At 40.5% G+C, this 24,969-nt stretch overlaps 1 long non-coding RNA gene and 1 pseudogene across 1 annotated transcript; one reads left to right on the forward strand and one right to left on the reverse strand.

Annotated features, from left to right (window-relative positions):
* Nucleotides 1-291: 291 nt before the first annotated feature.
* Nucleotides 292-10,030, forward strand: LOC144340084 (uncharacterized). Its single transcript, XR_013415807.1, has 3 exons — nucleotides 292-357; nucleotides 4,252-4,349; nucleotides 9,881-10,030. It is a non-coding gene; the product is annotated as an uncharacterized LOC144340084 (long non-coding RNA).
* A 12,505-nt stretch (nucleotides 10,031-22,535) lies between these two features.
* Nucleotides 22,536-23,210, reverse strand: LOC100427389 (rRNA methyltransferase 3, mitochondrial pseudogene; annotated as a pseudogene).
* Nucleotides 23,211-24,969: the final 1,759 nt, after the last annotated feature.

Raw genomic sequence — 24,969 nt, forward strand, 5'->3', positions numbered from 1 at the left:
GAAAACTTAAAATTACATATGTGACTCACATTACACTTGTATTGTTTTAGAGCTTCTTACGTGATTCCAGCCTAAAGTCCAGATTGGTCCTAAGGACGACAGTTGAGCTGAGCCTGGGTAGTCCAGGTGTGGGAGGTAAAAGGCTGCAGAAATTGAGAACCAGAACCTGACACTCTGTGGCCAGAGATATCCTTCCCTTTTACAACCCTTATTATGTTATAAAGTTAAAGAACATCAGGGGTAAAGGGAATCTGAAAAGTCATCCAGTTTAACTCCTTCATTTTATAGTAGAAACTATTTATTTCATTTCATTTTGTTGTCCTGAATGAAATTCTTCCAGTTGACTATCCTGATTAGGTAAGAAGCATTCTCCTTTAATAATGTAAACAACTTGAAACTGAAGAAACTATTTCTCACTGATACAGAATTTGAACTAATTCAATCAGATTGCATTCCTCATAATACCCAAGGGAAGGCTGTGGGGCTGAAAATCGAGTTAGACTCAGGGAGGAGAGATGGGACTATTGGGAACAGAGAATACCTTGGAGAGCAGGATGGGCCCAAAAGAGTCCTACAAAGGATACTTAGGGCAGTAAGAAGATACTGAAGCTGTTTATCTGGGTGGTCTAGGAAGCGACAGTGAAAAAACAAAAAAGGATACTACTAAAAGGGCATCCAGAATTTTTTTTATTTCAAAATTTTGCCTGTTTCCAAGGAAACAAGAGAAAACTAGACTTCCTTTTTTGCAGCTCCCATAAGCCTGACTAATATTGCAGTATTAAAGTTTAGTAATACTGAAAGTTAAATGGGCTTTTAAAAATCAGGAATTTGCTCGTATGCAACACTGACTGCTCAATGGAAAATTCCTTACAAAACTTCGCTTATAAACTGCACCTGGATTTGCTAAATGGTATTAAATCTGGACAAAACTAAGCACATAATATACTCGTGGGTTAGAGTTTTATAGCTTGGAGTTACTGTCTTTTTGACTGCTAACAGCTTTGATTGGATCCTTTGGACAAGAAGGAAAGCATTGACTACCCCTTCATATCTCAGAGTCTGTTCTGATGGGCAGTTTAAAGTCAAGAACAGTAAAATGGGTGTAGGAATCTGAACTTGATTGGCAACTTTGACAACCAAGGAATTCTTTTTTAGAATTTTGTTTTGTTTACCTTGAGAAAGAGATTTCTATTTCTCCTATCACTTCCTCATATGAGATTGTTAGTTTTATCTGAGTAACATCTAGCAAATGAAAAATTCTTCTTTAAGATGAGTCATCATTCTGCTTTTGGATACCAAGAAGAAGAAGAAGAAGAACCTCAGGAAACTGATAAAAAGAAACACTAGACAAGTAAAGAGGGCTATGTGAAGAAAAATTTTAGATTAGCCAAAACAATTTTGAATTGATATCCTGCCTTAAATGTATTATTGGCTCACAAAACAAAACAAAACCCTCAAATAAACTTTGTGAGAAGACTCAAATTTATCTGAAAATTTGACAATAGAGAAATTCCTGAGATTACAAGGGCAATGTGTTTAGTCAATAGGTTTAGGATAGTTTCTTGTGAAAGCTTAGATCTTCGTTGACACAAACATACGTCATCTTATTGTGTTCCACTTTGTTGCACTTTGAAGATGCTGCATTTTTTACAAATTGAAGGTTGTGTCAACCCCAAGTTGAACAAGATTATTGGTGCCATTTTTCCAAAAGCATGTACTCATTTCATGTCTGTGTCACGTTTTGATAATTCTTAAAATATTTCAACATTTTCATTACTATTATATCTATTATGGTGGTCTGTGATCAGTAATCATTTGTGTTATTATTGTAGTTATTTTGGGGCAACACATACTGTGCCTATATAACATGGTCAATTTAATCAATAATGTTGTATGTGTACTGACTGCTCCACTGATTGGTTTTTCCTCTGGCTCTCTCCCTCTCCTTGTATCTTCCTATTCCCTGGGACACAACATCATTGCAATTAGGCCAAGTGAAAGGAAGAGTCACACATCTCTCACTTTTCAATCAAAAACTATAAATGATTAAACTTAGTAAGGAGAACATGTTGAAAACTGAGATAGGCCAAAAGCTAGTCTTCTTGCACCAAATAGCTAGCCAAGTTATGAATGCAAAGGAAAAGTTCTAGAAGAAAGTTAAAAGTGCTACTTCAGTGAACACATGAAACCATAAGAGAACAAAACAGCCTTTGGCTGATAAGGAGAAAGTATGAGTGGTCTGGATAGAAGATCAAACCAGATACAACATTCCCTTAAACCAAAGCCTAATCCAGAGCAAGGTCCTAACGCTTCAATGCCATGAAGGCTGAGAGAGGGGAAGAAACTGCAGAATAAAAGTTTGAAGCTAGCAGAAGTTGGTTTAGGAGGTTGAAAGAGAGAAGCTATCTCCAGAACATATAAGTGCAAGATAAGTCAGGCATAGTGGCTCACGTCTGTAATCCCAGCACTTTGGGAGGCTAAGGCGGGTGGATCACCTGAGGTCAGGAGTTTTAGACCAACCTGGCCAACATGGTGAAATCCTGTCTCTACTGAAAATACAAAAATGAGCCGGGTGTGGTGGCACATACCTGTTATCCCAGCTATTTGGGAGGCTGAGGCAGGAGGATTGCTTGAACCCAGGAAGCAGAGGTGGCACTGAGCCAAGATAGTGCCACTGCACTCCAGCCTGGACAACAGAGTGAGCCTCCATCTCAAAAAAAAAAAAAAAAAAAAAAAGCAAGATGAAGCCACAAGTGATGATATAGAAGCCGCAGCAAGTTATCCAGAAGATCTAGCTGAGATCACTGATGAAGTTGACTACACTAAACAACAGATTTTCAATGTAGATGAAACAGCCTTCTATTAGAAGAATATGGCATCTAGGATATTCATAGCTAGAGAGGAGAAGTCTATATCTGCCAGCTTCAAAGGGCAGACTGACTCTTGTTAGGGGCCAATGCAGCTGGTGACTTTAAGTTGAAGCCAATGCTCATTTACCATTTTCAAAATCCTAGGGCCCTTAAGATGCTAAATCTATTCTGTCTATGCACTGGAATTGGAACAGCAAATCTTGGATAACAACACATCTGTTTGAATCATGGTTTACTGAAAATGTTAAGTCCTCTGTTGAGATCTATTGCTCAGAAAAAAGGATTCCTTTTACTGCTCATAGACAATGGACCGGGTCACCAAAGAGCTCTGATGGAGATGTACGGGAAAATTAATGTTGTTTTTCTTGGCTGTGAATGCAACATTCATTCTGTAGCTCATGAATCAAGAAGCAATTTTTACTTTCAAGTCTTATTCTTTAAGTAATATATTTCATAAGTTTATAGCTGCCGTAGATAGTGATTCCTCTGATGGATCTGAGCAAAATAAATTGAAAACCTTTTGGAAAGGATTGACTATTCTAGATGCTATTCTAGATACTTGTCTAGTGTTTCTTAAAATATTTGTGATTCATGGGAGGAAATCAAAATATCAACATTAATAGAAGTTTGGAAGAAGCTGATTTCAACCCATATTGATGACTATGAGGGGTTCAAGACTTTAGTGGAGAAAATAACTGCAGATGTGGTGGAAACAGCAAGACAACTAGAATTACAGGTGAAGCCTAAAGATGTGGCAATCTCACGATCAAAGTTGAATGGATGAGGAGTTGCTTCTTATGTCTGAGCAAAGTAAGTGGATTCTTAAGATAAACTTACTCCTGGTGAAGATGCTGTGAACATTGTTGTAATTACAACCAAGAATTTAGAATATAACCTAAACTTAGTTGATAAAGCAGTAGCAGGGTTGAAGACGATTGTCTCCATTTTTTTTGAGATGGAGTCTCTCTCTGTCGCCCAGGCTGGAGTGCAGTGGCACGATCTCTGCTCACTGCAAGCTCCGCCTCCCGGGTTCATGCCATTCTCCTGCCTCAGCCTCCTGAGTAGCTGGGACTACAGGTGCCCGCCACCACGCCCAGCTAATTTTTTGTAGTTTCAGTAGAGACGGGGTTTCACTGTGTTAGCCAGGATGGTCTCCATCTCCTGACCTCGTGATCTGCCTGCCTCGGCCTCCCAAAGTGCTGAGATTACAGATGTGAGCCACCGTGCCTACCCTCAATAAGGTATTTTAAAATTAGCATATGTACATTTTTTAAGACATAAGGCCATTCCACACAATAGACTACAGTATAGTGAGTATAGTGTAAACATAACTTCTTTTTTCTTCTTTTCCTTGAGACTGAGTCTTGTTCTGTCATTTCAGGCTGGAGTATGATGGCTCAAACAAGACTCACTGCAGCCTCAACCTCCTGGGCTCAAGCGAACCTCCTGCCTCAGCCTCTGGAGTAGCTAGGAACACAGGTGAGTGCCACCATGCCCAGATAATTTTTAAACAATGTTTGTAGAGATGGGGTCTTGCCATGTTGCCCAGGCTGGTCTTAAACTCCTGGCCTCAAGCAGTTCTCCCACTCCGACCCCCCAAAATGCTGGGATTACAGGTAGAAGCCACCACACCTGGCCTAACCATAACTTCTATATACACTGGGAAATAAAAAAATTGGTGGACTTGTGTCATTGTTAACATTTGCTTCATTGTGCTGGTCTGGAATCGAACCTACAATATTGCTGAGGTATGCCTGTTTCTTGACTTTACTCTTCACAGCTTTATAAACCAAGATTCCACCACCCAAAACTTTGCGTATCAGGCTGCTCTCTACTTTCTGAGTCCTAGAAATGTCTCTTCATGTAGTGTAGTTTATTTTAAGCCTGAGGCTTTATTTCTTCAGTTTTCTCAACTCTATAGAAATGGTTCCATTTGACTAGACTGACTAATCAATTGCCTCTTTTCAAAAAGAAACACTTGACTGCCCCTATATTATATCTCTGTGAGCTTAACAGATTTTTCTTCTCAAATGTGTACTGATTTCTTTCTTTTTCTTTTTCTTTTTTTTTTTTTTTCTGAGACAGAGTTTTGCTTCTGTTGCCCAGGCTGGAGTGCAATGGTGCGATCTTGGCTCACTGCATCCTCCACCTCCCAGGTTCAAGCGATTCTCCTGCCTCAGCCTCCTGAGTAGCTGGGATTACAGGTGCCAGCCACCACCCCTGGCTAATTTTGTATTTTTAGTAAAGACAGGGTTTCTCCATGTTGGTCAGACAGGTCTTGAATTCCCGACCTCAGGTGATCTGCCTGTCTCGGCCTCCCAAAGTGCTGGGGTTACAGGCATAAGCCACTGCGCCCCACTGATTTCTTTCTTGATTAAAAAAAAAAGTCTGAGGCCAGATGCAGTGGTTTATGCCTCCAATTCCAGCACTTCAGGAAGCTGAGGAAAGAGGATCACTTGAGGCCAGGAGTTTGAGACCAGTCTGGGAATCTGGGAAATATCATGAAATCTTATCTCTACAAAAGAAAAAAAAAAAGTGTCTTTTTTTTTTTTTTTTTAATTAGCCAGATGTGGTGTCACATACATGTAGTTCCAGCTACTCAGGAGGCTGAGGCAGGAGGATTGCTTGAACCCAGGAGTTTGAGGCTGCAGTGAGCTATGACCACACCACTACACTCTAGCCTGGGCAACAAAGCAAGACCCCATCTCAAAAAAATTAATTTTAAAAAGTATGAGATTTTCAGAGTTCCTTAGAGCTAAAGTTAAGGCATAGAGAAGCAACAGTAAGAGGAGCTGAAGAAACTTATAAATTAACTTACCAAACCTATGAACACCTCAGGAAAATATGGCAAGTATGGAGTTTGTTAGGGTTTTGTTTGTTTGTTTGTTTTGTTTTGTTTTTAGACAAAGTCTTGCTCTGTCATCCAGACTGGAGTGCAGTGGGGAGATCTCGGCTCACTGCAACCCCTGCCTCCCGGGTTCAAGTAATCCTCCTGCCTCAGTCCCCCTAGTAGCTGGGATTACAGGCACGCACCACCTGCCTGGCTAACTTTTGTATTTTTAGTAGAGACGGGATTTCACCATGTTGGCCAGGCTAGTCTCAAACTCCTGACCTCGTGATCCGCTCACCTCGGCCTCCCAAAGTGCTGAGATTACAGGCATGAGCCACCGTGCCCAGCCCCCAGTAGGGCTTTTACAGTTTCTGTTTTATATGAGGTTACTACTTTTTATTTTTACAAAGCATACAAATCTAACATTAGAATTGGGCATCATTCCAAATGAGCAGAGTGTTATAATAATCTGTCACATTTTCTAAGTAACTTTTTAGTAAAACAATGTCACTTTTACTTATAATTATTAATGGAATGTCTGGTGTTTAATTGAGTACGTGTCCACTGAGTAAATACTACATTTCTCCACTGCCCATGTAGTTAGGTATGGAAACTAAATAGTTTCTATCAAAAGTGAGAGGGTACAGTGGGTTCAACTGCGGCTTCTTGAAAGATACGTCCAAGTGGAAATGAAAAAAGAGTCTTTGCATGTGTGATGAAGTGAAGGATCCCGAGATAATCATCCTCAATATAGGAAGGGCAGCTCTTAATACAATGACAAGAGAAAGGTAGAGGAACATTTGAAACACGGCGACACGCAGCAGAGACAGCAACGTGAAGACAGGGCAGAGACTGGAGTTATGCAGCCTCAAGTGAAGGAATACCTGGAGCCATTAGAAGGTAGAAGAGGCAAGGAAGGATTCTCCAGTAGAGCCTGGGGTGGAAACACGGCCCTGTTCGTGCCTTGATTGATTGCTCACACCTTGTTTCACATTTGTGGCCTCCAAAACTATAAAAGAATAAGTTTTTGTTGTATTAAGCCACCAAGTTTGTGCCACTTCCTTATAGCACCCCTAGGAATCTAATATGCCATTCTTGCCCTTCTTCTTCTTCTTTCTTTTTCTTTTTTTTTTTTTTTTTTTTTTGAGACAGAGTTTTGCTCTGTTGCCCAGGCTGGAGTGCAGTGGAGCAATCTCGGCTCACTGCAACCTCCGCCTCCCAGGTTCACACCATTGTCCTGCCTCAGCTTCCCAAGTAGCTGGGACTACAGGTGCTGGCCACCATGCCTGGCTAATTTTTTTTTTTTTTTTTTTGTATTTTTTAGTAGAGATGGGGTTTCACTGTGTTAGCCAGGATGGTCTCGATTTTCTGACCTCATAATCTGCCTGCCTCAGTCTCCCAAAGTGTTGGGATTACAGGTGTGAGCCACCGCGCCCTGTTGCTGTTCTTCTTTCCTGCTCATTCTGAAGGCTGGAACTCCCAAAACAGCATGAAACCATGAAGGAGCCTTGGAAATGAAAACTAGACAGGGCTAGACATGGCAGAGTAACCCTGTCACCATGGTTTCCCACCTCTACATTTCTTAAAATGGAAAAGAAATATCTTCTTTAATCTACTGCTATTTTGAATAATGCTAATCTATACCTCTTGTGTGATATTTATTTTGTGTGGTTAGCTTGTCATCTTCCTGAGAGCCAACCTGACATGGGATTCATCTTTGTGTTCATTTTAAGTATTGATGTTAGTCATATTATCCTCACTCAATAGGCAATTGTTGAATGGGTGGGTGGATTCAACTTTAAATCTTCCTGTCAGTGTATAGAAGATTAAGCTTCTGAGCTTCATCAAAACCTGATCAAATCTGAGTTTTAATGATAAAGCCTGCTCTATGGTGTTAGGCACATAAAAGGAAGTCAAACAAAATTAGGAGATTTTAGCCGTTATAGAGAGAATGTAAGAGAGAGAGATGCAATTTATTTTATTTTTAAATTCCCGTAGTATTTAGTTCCCACTCCTCTCTTCTTCCTGTTCTTGCCTAAATGGAAGGCCTTTGCTTCCCAACAGTGTATCTGTGGGTTGTTAGGGAAATGCTTTAAACCTTCATGCAGACACGAAACATGATAGGAAGCCCTAGAGGCCTAAGCTCTAGTGACCAACAGAAAGAGAACTAGAAAGTGAAATTGAAGTCTTCCTCCCATACCACAATCTAAGATGGAGCTAGGGAACTCAAATTGTAAATTACAATGTGTGGGGGTACCCAAGGGGATATGACCTAACTCCTCCAAAGCCAACATTTTTCATTATTGGGGATGGTAGTGGAGGAGTGTATTTTAGAAAGCTTCTTCAAATCCAAGTAGCTTGCAGTGACAAGATGACACAATCTGTCACTGACCCAGAGAGAAAGGAACAAGAAAAACAGTAATCCTCATTTCTTCTTTTAAATTACAGTGGGCAATCCCAACGCTTCCGATAATCAGCAGGGGTCAGATTTGTGAAGTTTAAATCTGGACCACTGGCCAGGCACAGTGGCTCACGCCTGTAATTCTAGCACTTTGGGAGGCTGAAGCGGGTGGATCATGAGGTCAGGAGTTCAAGACCAGCATGGCCAAGATGGTTAAACTCCGTCTGTACTAAAAATACAAAAAATTAGCCGGGCATGGTGGCGGGCACCTGTAATCCCAGCCACTTGGGAGGCTGAGGCAGGAGAATTCCTTCAATCTGAAAGGCGGAGGTTGCAGAGAGCTGAGATTGTGCCACTGCACTCCAGCCTGGGCAACAGAGCAAGACTCCGTCTCAAAAAAACAAAAAATAGAAAGTATAAAGATAAATCTGAATCATACAGATATTTGGAGTGGAGCAATAGCAGTAAGCTTGCCAATAATGGCATTTAAATTTGATGTTAACACAAGTATAACACACATGATTTCCAAAATATTTGGAGTAATAACTTTCATCTCACTTCCCTATATTTTTTTATGTTTATTTTTATTTTTGAGACAGAGTCTTACTCTGTTGCCCAGTCTGGAGTGCAGTGGCACGATTTCAGCTCACTGCAACTTTCCTCCACCTCCACCCCAGGTTCAAGCGATTCTCATGTCTCACCCTCCTGAGTAACTGGAATTACAGGCATGCACCACTATGCCCAGCTAATTTTTGTGTTTTTAGTAGAGACAGGGTTTTGCCATGTTGGCCAGGCTGGTCTTCAACTCCTGACCTCAGGTGATACGCTCACCTAGGCTTCCCAAAGTGTTAGGATTACAGGCACGAGACACCACGCCCGGCCTTACTTCCCTACATTTAAATATCATTTTTGTTCTCAATGTCCTGTAGGCATATGAGCGTAATAAAATAAAATCAAAGCCAGGTGCAATGGCTCACACCTGCAATCCCAGCACCTTGGGAGGCTGAGTCAGGAGGATTGCCCAAGCTCAGGAGATGGAGACCAGCCTGGGCAAAATAATGAGACCCTGTCTCTACAAAAAAAAAAAAAAATCGAAGTGTTGTGACACATGTCTGTTCCAGCTACTCAAGAAGCTGAGGTGAGAGGATTGCTTGAGCCCAGGAAGCTGAGACTGCAGTAAGCCATGATTGTGACAATGCAGTTCAGCCTGGGCAACAGAGCAAGACCCTGCCTCAAAAATAAAATCAAATAAAAAATAAAGAGAAAATAAAATCAATGCCAGATGTATTGAAGCTCAATATTCAATGTCACTCGAATTGACAGGGTCAATAAAAGTGCAGAGGACTAGTATCCCCATGCCTTACTCTTATCCATGTATTCGTTCATTCAATATTAATATATATGACACTGTTCCTGATTCTAGGATTATAAAGTTAAATCAAATATAGATCAAATGTATTGATTTATATTATAAAGTTAATCAAATATAGATCAAAAAGTTTATACTTCTTGTAGGTAAATGGAACAGAGATCAATAGTTGTACCATATCATCCTCTCTTTATGCCCTATTAATATAATCCCTATATTGTTAAACTCAGCATATGGCCACATGGAATAAAGGCTGCATTTTTCAGCTGTCTTGGTTGCTAGATATGGACATGTGATTCAATCCTGGCTAATGTAATATACTTGGAAGTGGTATATACAACTTTCAGAATGTGTCCTTAAAGTGCAGAGGTGATGCTCTTCTTCCTCTCTTCCTCTTTCATCCTGGTTAGATTGTGGATACAATGACCCCAGCCTGAGCAACCATTTTAGACCTTGAGGTTGAAGCCATGTGCCAAGGAGGGCAGGGCAACAAGACAGAAGAACCTAAGTTGGTGACACCATGGAGCAGTGAAACAGCTTTCGGCTGCCTCCTTCTGGACTTCAGTATGTGAAAGAGTAAAGAATATATGTGTTTAAGCTATTATTATTTTGCAGAATTTGATAATTTTCAGTTACGTGTAGCTGAGCTTAATCCTAGTTAACACCAAGATTTAAATTATTGTAGAACATGAGAATAGCCATACAGAGTGACAAATGCTCTAGAAAAGGAGGAGATTCATTCTGATTGGTGGAATCAAGACTGTAGAGACAGTTGCCTTTGAACCATGTAGGATTTGGGCATTTGGAAATGAGGTGGAAACACTGCATCCCTATGTGGGATGTGCAAGGATATTGATGACAAATGACCTGGAAGGGCAGCCTGGAGCCAGGTGGTGTAGGGACTTGAATAGCACCATAAGAAGTTTGGCCTTTGCTCGACAGGCAATGGGGGAATATATTCAGACCTTGATAATGAGAATACCTGGTGATGCTAGAATAGTTCTCTCCAACTTTTTTCACATGAGACTATGCATAGAAGTAATATTATTTTTATAGCCCATTGGGTTAAATAGATGAGGCTTTTAACTGTTGAGGGCAACTGGCCCCATGCACAATTGCTATGGCCCCACCTGGGAGCCCCAAGGCCTTCAAGGATGAACACGTTAATATAGCTATTACTTATTCCTATGTGGCATGCCAGTTAGGGAACTCTGCCATAGGGGATCAATTCTGTTGTAAGATAGAGGATTTTTTTTTTTTTTTTTTTTTGAGATGGAGTTTCACTCTTGTTGCCCAGGCTGGAGTGCAATGGCACGATCTCGGCTGACCGCAACCTCCGTCTCCTGGATTCAAGCAGTTCTCCTGCCTCAGCCTCCCAAGTAGCTGGGATTACAGACAGGTGCCACCATGCCTGGCTACTTTTGTATTTTTAGTAGAGATGGGGTTTCTCCATGTTGGTCAGGCTGGTCTTGAACTCCCAACCTCAGGTGATCCACCCGCCTCGGCCTCCCAAAGTGCTGGGATTATAGGCGTGAGCCACCATGCCAGGCCAAGGATGTTTTTATTTAGACATATTTATGTGAATAATTTAGAAATGGAACTTGAGTGAAATGAGAGATTACATTCTATTAATAGGGTTGGTACCTTTGATTTCTACATAAATCCTGAAGAATATCATTCAATAAATTGAGAGTGCAGATGGTGATGACATTAAAATGTATACCTCTCTCTCCATCCACACATATTATAAATATATATGCATTTATATTATATATGCACATATATATATACATACACATAACGCACACATATATATCAAGGAGAAATGCAGAAACGATTCCAAGTTTTGCCAAATATAATTTTGTATTCATTTTTATAAACAATTAGACACATTTTGGAAATTGTTAATTTTCACACTCCAGTGACTAATATCCTCACCCCCTACGCCCATGCCATATGGCTTTTTCCTATGTTCCTTTTACACATAGGCGAGTATGGAGACAGGGATAGGCCCAGGGGAGCCAAAGGCTTGCAACTCCCTAAATAAAATCTTCTCATGAGTTTACCACATTGGCCAGTCTCTCTGAGATTATAGTTAACATTTCTTGTTAATCAAAATAAGAATAGTAAAATAAGAATAACTAATATGCAGAATGCCAGGTGCCAGTCATTGTATACAAACATAATCTTATTTCATGCTCACAACACACTGTTATTACCCCCATTTTAAAGAAAATCTAATTTGAGGACAAAATTTAAATCCTTTATGCATTTTTCTCCTGCTAGAACTGAAACAATGAAAGAACTGTGAAGTGTAGCAAGTTTTTTATGTGATAAGTGCCCAGGAGTTGTTCTGTGTATCCTATCATTGGGGCTTTTGCAAATATAAATCAGGACAAAGTGCCTCATGCAGGACTATTGGGGTATGTGGTGGGGGAGTTTTTGTTTGTTTGTTTGTTTTTGAGATGCCCGTCACCACACCTGGCTACTTTTTGTATTTTTAGTAGAGACAGGTTTCGCCATGTTGGCCAGGCTGGTCTCGAACTCCTGACCTCAAGTGATCCACCCTCCTCGGTCTCCCAGAGTGCTGGGATTACAGGCATGAGCCACCACGCCTAGCCTGATACGTGCTTCTTTTTTTTTTTTTTTTTTTTTTTTTGAGACGGAGTTCTGCTTTTGTTGCCCATGCTGGTGTGCAATGGCACGATCTCGGCTCACCGAACCCTCTCCTGCTTCAGGCTCCTGCGTAGCTGGGATTACAGGCATGTGCCACCACGCCCAGCTAATTTTGTATTTTCGGTAGAGATGAGGTTTCTCCATGTTGGTCAGGCCAGTCTCGAACTCCTGACCTCAGGTGATCCGCACATCTCGGCCTCCCAAAGTGCTGGGATTACAGGCGTGAGCCACCACACCCCGCCGATATATTGTTTTTAATTGGGCAGCTTGAGTATTTTGGTCCTTGACAACCCAATTAAACTCCAACTTTGGCTATTTTCATCAATAAGATGCAAAGAAACACAGCTATGAGTCATTTTCCTTTTCTATAGGCCAGTTTTTCCTTCAATTAAATCAATATGCTTAAACAATCTCAGAAAACCCGGAGTCTCAAATATCCTTGATAGTTCCGAAAATCAGGGTATTCATGGAAAAATTATTCATACTAAGATCTATTCTGTATGATAGAAACACAATCTTGATGTAAAACTATTGCTATGATTTTAAAATATTATATTTCTCCAAAAAATTCGGTTAAAACATCCATTTTTATCTATTTTCTTTTGCTTTATTCTGTCGGCTTAATGAAACCAAGAATGACAAGATACATGGAAAACCTGCATCTCAAGCCATGATTTTATTCCTAAAATCAAATCTATTTTTAACAGATACTGAGAGCCAGGGACTAATTTTTACACAAAATTATGCATTCATGGAAAAACTGTGAATGAATCTACTGCTTGTTAAAAGAACTAAAGTAAGTGATGGTGTAAACTGCCACCTAGAGTTGAGATTTAAATTCAGTTCAATATCTAATATAAAAATGACTTTATCAGTCCAAGATTTTTAAATGTCTCACATATTAAACATGTACACCAAAGACCTTCACTATAGAGTCCATTTAATCCTTTATTTGTAGAACCCATGTCTCTATAAATTTGGAAGTTCTGCAACAAAGAAAAAAAAGGGTTTTATTGAATGAGAAAAGTGCAAGACTACTGGAAGTAAAAGATGTTATATATGTTATTACCTGTTAGCTATATTTTTTAAAATAGTCTTTGAAAAAGTATATATAATATATTAACATATGCAAATTATTCACAGACAAAAGGCTAAATTATTTAGAATGTCTTATGTTCTAAATTCCTTGAACAAAAATATATTCAGCCTGGGCATGGTGGCTTATGCCAGTAATCCCAGCACTTTGGGAGGCCGAGGCGGGTAGATCACTTGAGGTCAGGAGTTTAAGACCAGCTTGGCCAACATGGTGAAACCCTGTCTCTACTAAAAATTCAAAAATTAGCTGGGCGTGGTGGTGTGCCACTGTAGTCCCAGCCTATTTGGAAGGCTGAGGCAGGAGAATTGCTTGAACCTAGGAGGCAGAAATTCCAGTGAACCGAGATCATGATACTGCACTCCGGGCTGGGCAACAGAGCAAGACTCCGTCTCAAAAAAAAAAAAAAAGTTTATATTATATTATATTGTATTCGGCCCAACTCTTTCAATCATAATCTATTTGTCTTCCTGTTTCACTTACATCTACACTGTGGGTCAGAGGCTTCTACCACTCAGTAGGATCACTGTCAAAACAGTTGACTATGTGAACTATTCAAATTTAAAAACAGTTAATTGCCAGGTGTGGTGGCTCATGCCTGTAATCCCAGCACTTTGGGAGGCCGAGATTCGTGGTTCACCTGAGGTTGGGAGTTTGAGACCAGTCTGACCAAGATGGAGAAACCACGTTTCTACTAAAAATACAAAATTAGCCAGGCATGGTGGCGCATGCCTGTCATCCCAGCTACTCAGGAGGCTGAGGCAGGAGAATTGCTTGAACCCAGGAGGCAGAGGTTGCAGTGAGCCGAGATTGCACCATTGCACTCTAGCCTGAGCAACAAGCAAAACTCCATCTCAAAAAAAAAAAAATTAAAAAAAATTAATAAAATAAAACAGTTAATTTTCGTGAGATCTAGAAAGCTAGTATTTCACCTCCTTAACTAGATTACTCTAAAACCATTCTCTTGTCAGAACCCCTAAAATTAATGGAGTAGCTATAAAAGAACCCAGACAGTTGCAAAAATTGAGAACAGCCATTCTTACCCCAAATTCGCACCTAGTTGCAAGTAGAAAAAGGATTTCTGCATCTAACTACTCATGCATAGACATGGATCAAGTCTGTGTGTGTATGTCATGGTAGAGTTGAGCTTTTCTGGGTCAAGCAGATGGTGTCTATGACATGAAGATTTAGAAGACAGCCAACGCTAATGTGTCCTCTGAAAAATTCTATTTTGTCTGCCACCTGACTACTCTAATTTATTTTATTCATTTAGTTAGTTTTGAGACAGCGTTTCGCTCTTGTCACCCAGGCTGGAGTGCAGTGGCTCAATCTCGGCTCACTGCAACCTTCGTCTCCTGAGTTCAAGTGATTCTCCTGCCTCAGCCTCCTAAGTAGCTAGAATTACAGATGCCTGCCACCATGCCTGGCTAATTTTTGTATTTTTAGTAGAGGCAGGGTTTCACCATGCTGGCCAGGCTGATCTCGAACTCCTGACTTCAAGTGATCCTCCAGCCTCGGCCTCCCAAAGTGCTGAGATTACAATTGTGAACCACCACACCTGGCCAACTACTCTAATTCTTAACCCTGGCTACTTACCTGGTTTATGTTTAAGCCTGTCAGAGCATGGAAAATAGGTTGTTAACTCTTTTCTGCCAAATATAATTTCCTACTTCTTTCTCCTCTAATACTTCCTCATTCTTATCCTCCACACCCACTTTCCCAGGGCCAGTTTATTATCCTCATTTCCTCCCATTAAATTCTCTTTCAACATTCCTTTCCATTATATTTTTGTGACTCCCATGGCCCAGTCCCCTGAGGGCAAACCTGTGTTTAATCCTGTCTGTTTCTATAGCTTCGTTCCATCTCCTCTAAACTCTTCCCATATCTTTGCATCTCTTACAACTTCCTCTGTGAAGCTCTTGCCTTCCACTGCTTCTGTAAACAGCCAAAATGGAGGCAAAGCAAGCTTCCTCCCTAGTCCCTAGAAATTTCTACATTGTTAAACCACATTCTTTTCCTTCTCATTATTTAACACTTACATCTTGTTTGCTCAGTCAGCTTGCCAACACATACCTCTGCATCTCTTCTGTTTCTTCTGTCACTTTGATGAAGCCATTCTTGTCTATTTTAGAGGATTTCTATCCTCATTGCCTTCTTGGTTTTCATCTCCATGCCCAATGCTAACAGTGTCTTACCATTTATGTTGAAATATCTTACAACGTGACTTGAACACTCCCTGTGTGAAAAGGATTCTTCTACATGCTTTGCAGTTTTTATTACTTTTTCCTTTAAAAAATTCCATGAGATTAGTATTATTATTGTGCTCATTTTGCACATAAGGAAAGCTATGCAGGAGTTCAAGTAACTTGTCAGAAAGAACAGTCAGTAAGTGACAAAGCTGGAATTTGAAACTCAAAAAGTTTAGACTCCAGAGTCCGTAGATTTCGTCACTAGGCTATACTGCTTTAGCTTTTCTTCCTATTTCTACCCGACGCTAGCCATGAATCTCAAAAGACATGAGAAAACCTAGATTTAGGTTGATTAAAGAAGGGTTTAGAAAGTCAACTTACCTTAGACTTTTGCAATGCAAAAACACAGTGGATCCAGGCAGCACTCCTATGTAATAATAATTTTAAAAAAAATGAAGAATTTGGAATCAGGCTTCTTCTGGAATTTGATTCCAGGCTTTACCACCTGTGTAACTTTATGTGATTATTGATCTCTTAATTTCCCCTTGTGTGAAATGGAAATGATATCTGCCTTTAGCCAATATTATGATTCTCATCCAAAGCTGTGTCTCTTTTTTTCTTTTTCCTTCTTTCGTACTCCCAATTATGCCTCTTCCAACCTAATACTGTCTTTTGGTTGGCTGCTATTTGAACTGATAAAGATCCTAAGGCCCAGGCCCAATCCTTTCCTCCTCTAATCTCTCCTTATGGTTCATTCTGGTAAATTTTGACTCTTGATAAAGACTGCTAAATGTCAGGCTAGTTTTCCTGATAGAACTCACTGGAATAAATGATTTAACCCTTAGATAACAAAAGATATTTTCTATATGAAATAGACGATAAGTGCAAAAACTGCATGTTAATAATGTAGGGTGACTAGATAAATCGTCATAGCCCTCATAAAACCATATCAATGAAACATGTTTGGTCTATATAATGGGAATACGTTCCGCCATCTATCAATCAGCATATCAACTAGCATATGAAGTGTGTGTGTGTATATATATATATATATATATATATATATATATATGTATGTATGATATGGGTCATAGAGTTTGGGAGGTATTAGATGATAATCATGCAAACTGAATGCTTAGCACAGTGCTGGGCACATAGTAAGTGGTTAATAAATATTAGCTATTGTTTGCATTACTATTCTATAAGTGGATCTACATTTAATTATTAAATGTCTAGTATTCCATGCAAATAAAAATAGATATGTCCACTAGAGAAGCAGACACAGTTCTGCTTTCATAATTGCATATTTTCAGATTGATCTAATCGATTATACTGCTCACACACTGCTAGTTATAATTCACATGAATTTTGATTGACATTAGCTTTTCTTTAATGCTGTAGTCTGAATGGGGGCCTCAGAAAAAAAGTCTTTGAAGGGAAACATTAAGCAATGCTAATATTGTTTGATCAGTATGTAAATCATAGATGATTTCCATACATCAATACATTTGAGAACACTAAGAATATGCTAAGGGAAGGTGCATATTATTGGTGTTTAGAAAACAGAAAATATGGGGGATTACTTTCATGTGTATTATTGCTCAATTTCATATCTCAGCATGGGCAAAGAAGAAAGGGGGGACTGGTCTGGTCAGTAAAACGAAACTATGGCAGGGTTTCTAGTTTTGTCTCAATTCTAGAGACAAATTAGAGACAATAGTAAGACAGTGGCATTAATAATTATAATTCCTAATAAGGAAGTGGCATTAAATGTGGGCAGAAGTTTCAGAAATAGTGGTGCACAAAAAAGACATATCCACAATTGTTCCTGAGAAAAATCAGAAATTTCCCACAATCTTGAGGGAAGCTAAATTGGGAAACAGATGGGTCGACTGAGCACTGTCAATAAAAGTGGTCAGGGAAAAGCTGAATTCAGATGAATTTTCTATATAGTTTGCCTTCTAAGATAATTGTTTTTATTAATCTGGTCATATAAGCAGAAATTTTACCACGAGTATAGAAATACCTTAAAGGTACTGTTCTTCCCATGAGCCCTAAAGGAAAATTGTGGATGTTTTAAAAAAATACAGAGAAACAGAGTTTCTCAGAGCCACACGAGTACTCAGGAATACCACTAGACCCATGAGCCATCAGGGTTAATGAGTGGCCCTGGGCACATTGCTAAACTCTCTGCGCCTGCATTTCCTTATCTGTGAGACAGAGATAGTAATAAACCTGTCTAGGTTTTTTACTATCTAGGGATAAGGTTGCCTAGATAATTTCCAAAGATTATACATGGAAAAACACATAGAACAGTTCTAGAACATACTATTTGCTAATTAGATGTTAGTTATCATCATCATCTGCATTTAAATTTAAAAGGGTAAAATGGGTCATCTGAGTACTTGTTCCCTGGAAGCCCCTTCCAGTGATGGTAATTTTTTTCTCTTTCTTGAGACAGGGTCTCACTTTGTCACCTGGGCTGGAGTTCAGTGACAGGATCTCGGCTCACTGCAGCCTTGACCTCCTGGGCTCAAGCGATCCTCCCACCTCAGTCCCCCAAGTAGCCTGGACTAAAGGCACGTGCCACCATACTCAGCTAATTTTTTTTAATTTTTTGTTGAAATGGGGTTTTGCTTGTTTAGGTTTGTTGTGGGAAGTCAGGGACCCCAAATGGAGGGACCAGCTGAAGCCGTGGCAGAAGAACATAAATTGTGAAGATTTCATGGACATTTATCACTTCCCCAATCAATACCCTTGTGATTTCCTATGTCTGTCTTTACTTTAATCTCTTAATCCCGTCATCTTTGTAAACTGAGGAGGATGAATGTCGCCTCAGGACCCTGTGATGGTTGCGTTAACTGCACAAATTGTTTGTAGAGCATGTGTGTTTGAACAATATGAAATCTGGGCACCTTGAAAAAAGAACAGGATAACAGTGATGTTCAGGGAACCAGGGAGGTAACCTTAAACTTACTGCCAGTGAGCCGGATGGAACAGAGCCATATTTCTCTTCTTTCAAAGGCAAATAGGAGAAATATCACTGAATTATTTTTCTCAGCAAGGAACATCCCTGAGAAAGAGAATGTGCCCCTGAGGGTAGGCCTATGAATGGCCCCTGTGGGGATGGCCGCCTCTTACAGTCGAAGCTGAAGGGATGAAATAAGCCCTGGTCTCCTGTAGCGCTCCCAGGCTTATTGGGATGAGGAAATTCCCACCTAATAAATTTTGGTCAGACAGGTTGTCTGCTCTTAAACTCTGTCTCTTGATATGATGTTATCAATGACAATGCGTGCCCGAAACTTCATTAGCAATTTTGATTTCGCCCCATCCTGTGGTCCTGTGATCTCGCCCTGCCTCCATTTGCTTTGTGATATTTTATTACCTTGTGAAGCATGTGATCTCTGTGACCCACACCCTATTCGTGCACTCCCTCCCCTTTTGAAAATCACTAATAAAAACTTGCTGGTTTTACGGCTCAGGGAGCATCACGGAACCTGCTGACGTGTGATGTCTCCTCTGGACACCCAGCTTTAAAATTTCTCTCTCTTGTACTCTTTCCCTTTATTTCTCAAACCAACTGAGATGCTTAGGGAAATAGAAAAGAACCCATGATCAATATCGGGGGTGGGGTTTTCCCTGATACAGGTTGGTCTCGAATTCCTGAGCTTAAGCAATCTGCCCACCTTGACCTCCCAAAGTGCTAGCATAGCAGGCATGAGCCCATTTCCGGCCCAGTGATGGTAACTTTAAAAATTTTCCTATTCTTGTCATGGAATAATCATACCTTTACCATTTTTTTTTTTTTTAGCCTGAGATAATTAAAGACATGTAAGTAGAAAGTTCTCTAATACTAGTGGAATGGAATCAATAATTATTTTTTTCTTGAGATTTATTCCAGTCTAAAGATTTAAATCTACATTGTCATCTGTTAGCACAGCTCCCAAGGAAATTGTACTAGTACTTTGTTTGAGAAGGGCTTGATATTTTCCAAGCAACTTTGAATAGTAATTAAACAACATCTCCATGAAGCAGGTCAGTACTTTCATCTTTCAGAATAGGTAAACAGGACACAGAGAAGTAAAATAATAATTTGCCTTAGGTTATGAAGTAGCCCATCATTTGAAATTACTTCCTGTCAATTAACTAGTCTGTGGTTCAATCTGACAGGCCAAGCTACAACAAAAAAAAGATCAAAATACTACTTTGTACGTTGTTATAGATTAGTGAGTCATCAGTGTATCTTGTCCTTCACAAATCAGAACTTTGCATCTCATGTTCTGGCTGCTTCTATTGACCTTCCTTTCCCAGCTCCCTTATTTTTCTAGCTAATTTTAACTCATGCTTTATAATATGACTCATATGGAACCTGTAAGGAGCCTTGCCTGCCTTGCTGTCTCATTTAGAGTCTTCTACTCATTGCTCACATGGCATTCTGGGTCCCACCGCTTATCTCCATCATGGCACTAACTAGACTCTATTATGATAAGGGACTTTCTGAGGAAAAGGAACATTTCTTTTTTGTCTTTATATTCTCTAGCATAATATCTAGCACATGATATTTGCTCAGCAAATATTTTTGAATGAAAAATGCATATATGAGATATATATTAGTCAGGATAGGAGAGGATGTGCTATAATAACAAACACATACTAAGTTTATTTCTCACTTAATAGAAATGTCTAACATAGGTCAGAAGAAGGCTCTGCCTGCTTAACTCAAAGATGCAATCTGACCAGATTCTACCACCTTATGATGCTGCATTTTCTAAAGCAGGTGGACTCCTAGATTGACAAGGAAGGAGAAAAAAATGCTGGAGGAGTGCACACTGAAAATGAAATTCACTGTGATCAATAATTTCCATTCAGAAATCATTGGCCAGAGAGCTACTCACTTGAAACCTGAAACAGACAATGTCTGTCCTTGGCTTAAATCCCTGATTGGCATGTATTCAATGGCCAGCACCTGTGACTTTTCTTCAATGGCTTCCATTTGGGTTACTGGAGCCCCTTTGCACCAAGAGTCAGAAATGCCTGGTGCATACTTTCAAGTGGCTGCTGAATTTTTTTTTTTTTTTTTTGAGACTAGGTCTCACTCTGTCACCCAGGCTGAGTGCAGTGGTGTGTTCACAGCTCACTGCAGCTTCGACCTCCCAGGCTCAAGCGATTTCAGCCTCCCATTTCAGCCTCCCAAGGAGTTGGGACTACAGGTGAGCACCATTATGCTTAGCTAATTTTTTATAGAGATGGGCTCTCACTATGTTGCCCAAGCTGGTCTCGAACTTTTAGGCTCAAGAGATTTGACTGCCTCAGCCTCCCAAAGTGCTGGGATTATAGGTGTGAGCCATAGCACCTGGCTGTGGCTATTGATTACAGGCTGTTTTGTACAGGAATATTAGCTCAGCTCCCTTGCTTCAGGTTGGGACAACCCTGAGAAATTGCTTGCCCTCCAAAATTCTCCTGTGGGATCTTCCTAAAGCTTACCCTGTGTGGGACTTCTGCCTTTCTTGGCTTTATTTCATTCTCTGTCTTGCTTCTATCACATCCTTACAGTCTTCCTTGAGAATATTTCCTTAATATATCATTTGCATATACATTCTTGTCTTACAGATTGGATCTGGGAAACTTGACCTAAGACAATGTCACCTAACTAAAAGGTGGGCAGGGAAGTTTAATGCATCACGTTTCCAGAAAGAAAGAACTGATGTAGGTGAGCGCTCTGATGTCTGCCACAGCATAATGAAAGGCAATTTGGTTATTAAAGAAAGCTAGTTAATTCTAGCCATGGGGACTGGACACAGGAAAGGCAAGGCAGGATTGCATGGGAAAAGCATCATTGAGAAGAGTGACTTCACTGCAAGTAAAACACTGAGGAAACCAAGCTAGTAGTCCAAAATGCAAAGTTGAAAGAAGTCCTGCTCTTGCTCCTAACAGGAGTCGTTATTTCAGAAGAACCAATTGTGCAGTAATTATTAGAGATGACAGGTAATGCAAGGGGTCCATGTCATATCGGAGTATAAATATGTATAAGGAAGCAAAAGTACCAGAAGAAGTCAATTTGATGGCATTCTTGTTCTGGGTTATTATTTTAAAGCAGGTCCTTAGTTAACAACTAATAGTATGGAGAATTCTAGAATAGGATGTGGCCTTTGGTGGGAAAATGGTAGTAAATTCTATGCAGGGCCTCTGGGTATTGGAGAAACAGACTAGAGACTCTAATTTTGGTGGAGTACTAGTAGGGAAGAAAAGGCATAATCCTAGTTCAATGAGGTGGGCAGCACTGAGAGGGGTAGAGGTAAGCTGCACTTGATGGACACAGTTTTGCCCAAATCTCACAGATGGTCTGGGTACTGGTCCTGTAGCTGCAAGGTTCATCCCAGATGCCTCTGGCTGATTTTTCTTGCTCTGGTGAGGAAACGCTCAGCTTCCATTAGATAAAAATCCCTTTGACAATAAGAGCTGCAAAGTAAAATATTTTCTCTTAATGCTTCTAGATTTTGAGTCATAGTTAGAAAGGATTTCTCTACGTTCATGTTTTATTTTATTTATTTATTTTTAACCACACAGATAGAACTTTTCAATGTAATCTGCTGGTTCTACACTTTATAGTTTATTTTATTTACCACTGACCAATGATCACATGTGAATGACTTTGCCATGACCTATAACCAGTGCTTGATGATTGTAAAACACCCACCAGCTGGTCAGCAAATTCCTCCCTGCCCAAGATGATGCTTTCAGGAGCTTTCTGGGCACAAAATGCTTCTCAGTGGACAATTTTTAAAACACACATATAGAGCCATGTGGATCCCCTATTTGCATTGTCACTAAGGGAAAAAAAATAAGATATAACCTCAAAATCAGTGAAGAGATGGGGGTTCTCAGGAAGGATTTTGACCTGTTATTTCTGAGGAATAGCAGAAATTTGTGAAAATTCTGATTTTTCCTACAACCATATGATGGTATCATGCCTACCTCTTGCTTCCTGAACATGGAGGCCACAGTCACCAACTGAGAAGCCACAGTTTCCGATTCTGTCAGCCTCTTAACGATGTGCTGGGATAGGGGGAGCTGGAGATGTCCTCAGCAGAACTTCTGTGTCCCCTCTCAGTGGTAACTCCTGTCCCTGCTCAAGTGTTCCGCCCTCACCCACAGTTGTCTTTTCCCTTCAAAAAGCGGGATGCATGCAGCCATGGCTGAGTTGAGGCTGTCCACACCAGGTGCAACAGGGATCAGCAGCCTGTTGCCCCCAGGGCTCTCGGCCAACTACAGAGAATCCAGGTTCATGCCGTAGGTCTCGCTGCCAACCACTGCAGCTGCTGGTGCCTCTGTCCAGTCAAAGCCATAACTCTGAACCTCAATAACAGGTAGCAAACCTTTACTGGCTCCAGTTTCTAGACCTTCCTTTTCTTCGTACTTGTGAAACTTCAGGAATCGCCAATCACACACCCAGCCATAGTCACTGTCTTTATTAGACATCTGAGCCTCAGCATAAAGGCTTCGGTTGTCAGCCAAACAGACCTGGGTGTCAGGGGGCAGGTAATTTGCCACTGTTTTTGTTTTCAGACTACTGATAATGGGCACCAGGAAAAGTACACCCATAACCACCCGTAGCACTTTGGGCTCCTAGGCATCCACACATTTCAAAATGACTAACACTTTGCTGCAGCCCGCCCCAGCTGGAGATCTCAGAATTGTCCCCAGATTCCCAGGGTCACAGAGATTGTCACAAATCAATAACAAAGGCAGTGAGTGCTAAAGCTGAGTCTTTGGATATGTCATGTTAACATGGTCAGGTTTGGCAAAAATCCCCATTATTTTTGTGGCATTACTAGGTTGGACCAATCCCTCATGTCCTCGAATTTCATCTTAATGAGGCTGACACCCTTCGGCTTATCGATGAGCAGCTTCTTTATGTATTATAGATGGCTAGAGAAGAAAACTTTTGGCACAGCTCCAGCCTTGAGAGCGTCTATAAGGAGCCTGCGACCTTTCAGCAGTATCTTCCCTTGCTTTTCCCAAAATGGCCTGGACTTAACTGTTGTCATTACACTGCAGGTTCTGCTGCATGAGGAATTTGCAGAAGGCTGCAAGGCTGCCTGTAATGGGTATGATACCTTGTTTCTTAAAATCTTCTTTAGGCTCTGAATACATCTATGAATATAAGCTGTTAATTTACATGATCAGGGTGAGAGAGACCACCCAGGGAAATATGTGGCCTTCTATCTTGTAGCTTATCCGCATCAGCTTTCTCCATCGACAGAGTGGGTATGATGACAATGTATCTTCCTCACTGAGTTTTGAGCAACTTTTCGTTGAGATCACCTATATACAGTGTCTGATATGGGATCATGTACGTAGCAGCACTGACATTCATGTCTTAAATGAACTCATTCATGTTCTCTTCTAGTAATTATATGATTTAATATTTTACATTTGGATACCTGATGTGTTTGGAGAATTCTCTTTTGAATAGATGAAGTATGGACCTAATTTTGTCTTTTTCCAAAATTCTTTTTTTTTTTTTTTGGTCTGAGACAGAGTGTTGCTCTGATGCCCAGGCTGGATGGAGTGCAGGGGCATGATCACCATTCACTATAGTCTCAACTTCCAAAGGCCCAAGTAATCCTCTCATTTCAGCCTCCCCAGTAGCTGGGACCACAGGCACATGCCACCAGGTCCAGCTAATTTTTTTAATGTTTTGTATAGATGAGACCTCACTATTTTGCCCAGGCTGGTCTTGAACTCATGGCCTCAAGTGATCTTCCTGTCTCAGCCTCCCAAAGTCCTGGGGCATGAGCCACTGCACCTGGCTCCAAAATTCTAATATGTGAATACGATTTTTGTTAAAGACTATCATTTCCCCTCCGTGATACAAACTTCCACATCTATCATTTACTAACTTTCTTATGTGCTTGGATCTATTTCTGGACCTGGTATTCTTTTTTATTGGTCTCTCTATTCTTGCATCCACACTCTACTTTTTTAATTATAGAGGCTTTAAAGTATGTTTTATGTCATGTAAGTCTACTTTTCACTCATTAGTTTTTTTTTTTTTTTTGAGACTGAGTCTTGCTCTGTCACCCAGGCTGGAGTGCAATGACACGATTTCAGCTCACTACAACCTTCACCTCCCAGGTTCAAGTGATTCTCCAGCCTCAGCCTACTGAGTAGCTCGGATTACAGGAGTGTGCCACCAAGCCCAGCTAATTTTTGTATTTTTTTAGTAGAGATGGGGTTTTGCCATGTCGGCTAGGCTGGTCTTGAACTCCCGACCTCAGGTGATCTGCCCACTTCAGTCTCCCAGAGTGTTAGGATTACAGGTGTGAGCCACTGTGCCCGGCCAGCTTTTATTTCTTCTTCTTCTTCTTTTTTTGGTGATGGAGTCTCATTCTGTCACCGAGGCTGGAGCGCAGTGGCATGATCTTGGCTCACTGCAACCTCTACCTCCTGGGTTCAAGCAATTCTCTTGCCTCAGCCTCCCAAGTATCTGGGACTACAGGCGCATGCCACCACAGCAGGCTAATTTTTTGTGTTTTAG

The sequence above is a fragment of the Macaca mulatta genome, chromosome 3 (genome assembly GCF_049350105.2).
Source record: "Macaca mulatta isolate MMU2019108-1 chromosome 3, T2T-MMU8v2.0, whole genome shotgun sequence".
Lineage (NCBI taxonomy): Eukaryota > Metazoa > Chordata > Mammalia > Primates > Cercopithecidae > Macaca > Macaca mulatta.